Source organism: Branchiostoma floridae, chromosome 14, assembly GCF_000003815.2.
Source record: "Branchiostoma floridae strain S238N-H82 chromosome 14, Bfl_VNyyK, whole genome shotgun sequence".
NCBI classification, from domain to species: Eukaryota; Metazoa; Chordata; class Leptocardii; order Amphioxiformes; family Branchiostomatidae; genus Branchiostoma; species Branchiostoma floridae.
In genome coordinates, this window is record NC_049992.1 from 15,556,798 (window position 1) to 15,559,095 (window position 2,298).

At 41.4% G+C, this 2,298-nt stretch overlaps 1 protein-coding gene across 1 annotated transcript in view; it reads right to left on the reverse strand.

Annotated features, from left to right (window-relative positions):
- Positions 1 to 2,298, reverse strand: part of LOC118429956 — a 118,091-nt gene that overhangs the window by 1,690 nt on the left and 114,103 nt on the right. The gene's annotated exons all lie outside the window — the stretch shown is intronic.

A 2,298-nucleotide genomic window follows, 5' to 3' on the forward strand; every position in this document is an offset into this window, starting at 1 on the left:
CGTATGTAGAAAAGCTACAAAGTAATTTTGGGTACTCAAATCACTTTTTACCTTTTGCCCACGGGTTTTACTTTGATACTCAAGTGTTGAAAGTAACGCACATTACGTTTGAAATTTCGGAAGTCCGATCGTAAGGGGTCGCTTTTTTGCGGTTACCGAAGGGTTCGCTTAGCGGTTAGCGGTTATCCCCCAGGTCAGCCTTCATTCGTATGTAGAAAAGTTACAAGGTAATTTTGGGTACTCAAATCACTTTTTACCTTTTGTGCGCGGGTTTTACTATGATATTCAAGTGTTGAAAGTAACGCACATTTTGTTTGAAATTTCGGAAGTCCGATCGTAAGGGGTCGCTTTTTTGCGGTTACCGAAGGGTTCGCTTAGCGGTTAGCGGTTATCCCCATGGTGAGCATTCATTCGTATGTAGAAAAGTTACAAAATAATTTTGGGTACTCAAATCACTTTCTACCTTTTGCCCACGGGTTTTAGTTTGATATTCAAGTGTTGAAAGTATCGCACATTATGTTTGAAATTTCGGAAGTCCGATCGTAATAAGGGGTCCCTTTTGTGCGGTTACCGAAGGGTTCGCTTAGCGGTTAGCGGTTATCCCCCAGGTGAGCCTTCATTCGTATGTAGAAAAGTTACAAAGTAATTTTGGGTAATCAAATCACTTTTTACCATTTGCCCACGGGTTTTACTATGATATTCAAGTGTTGAAAGTAACGCACATTTTGTTTGAATTTTCGGAAGTCCGATTGTATAGGGTCGCTTTTTTGCGGTTACCGAAGGGTTCGCTTAGCGGTTAGCGGTTATCCCCCAGGTGAGCCTTCATTCGTATGTAGAAAAGTTACAAAGTAATTTTGGGTACTCAAATCACTTTTTACCTTTTGCCCACGGGTTTTACTATGATATTCAAGTGTTAAAAGTAACGCACATTATGTTTGAAATTTCGGAAGTCCGATCGTAAGGGGTCGCTTTTTTGCGGTTACCGAAGGGTTCGCTTAGCGGTTAGCGGTTATCCCCCAGGTGAGACTTCATTCGTATGTAGAAAAGTTACAAAGTAATTTTGGGCACTCAAATCACTTTTTACCTTTTGCCCACGGGTTTTACTATGATACTCAAGTGTTGAAAGTAACGCACATTTCGTTTGAAATTTCGGAAGTCCGATCGTAAGGGGTCGCTTTTTTGCGGTTACCGAAGGGTTCGCTTAGCGGTTAGCAATTATCCCCCAGGTGAGCATTCATTCGTATGTAGAAAAGCTACAAAGTAATTTTGGGTACTCAAATCACTTTTTACCTTTTGCCCACGGGTTTTACTTTGATACTCAAGTGTTGAAAGTAACGCACATTACGTTTGAAATTTCGGAAGTCCGATCGTAAGGGGTCGCTTTTTTGCGGTTACCGAAGGGTTCGCTTAGCGGTTAGCGGTTATCCCCCAGGTGAGCCTTCATTCGTATGTAGAAAAGTTACAAAGTAATTTTGGGTACTCAAATCACTTTTTACCTTTTGCCCACGGGTTTTACTATGATATTCAAGTGTTAAAGGTAACGCACATTTTGTTTTAAATTTCGGAAATCCGATCGTAAGGGGTCGCTTTTTTGCGGTTACCGAAGGGTTCCCTTAGCGGTTAGCGGTTATCCCCCAGGTGAGCCTTCATTCGTATGTAGAAAAGTTACAAAGTAATTTTGGGTACTCAAATCACTTTTTACCTTTTGCCCACGGGTTTTACTATGATATTCAAGTGTTGAAAGTAACGCACATTATGTTTGAAATTTCGTAAGTCCGATCGTAAGGGGTCGCTTTTTGCGGTTACCGAAGGGTTCGCTTAGCGGTTAGCGGTTATCCCCCAGGTGAGCCTTCATTCGTATGTAGAAAAGTTACAAAGTAATTTTGGGTACTCAAATCACTTTTTACCTTTTGCCCACGGGTTTTACTATGATATTCAAGTGTTAAAAGTAACGCACATTATGTTTGAAATTTCGGAAGTCCGATCGTAAGGGGTCGCTTTTTTGCGGTTACCGAAGGGTTCGCTTAGCGGTTAGCGGTTATCCCCCAGGTGAGACTTCATTCGTATGTAGAAAAGTTACAAAGTAATTTTGGGCACTCAAATCACTTTTTACCTTTTGCCCACGGGTTTTACTATGATACTCAAGTGTTGAAAGTAACGCACATTTCGTTTGAAATTTCGGAAGTCCGATCGTAAGGGGTCGCTTTTTTGCGGTTACCGAAGGGTTCGCTTAGCGGTTAGCAATTATCCCCCAGGTGAGCATTCATTCGTATGTAGAAAAGCTACAAAGTAATTTGT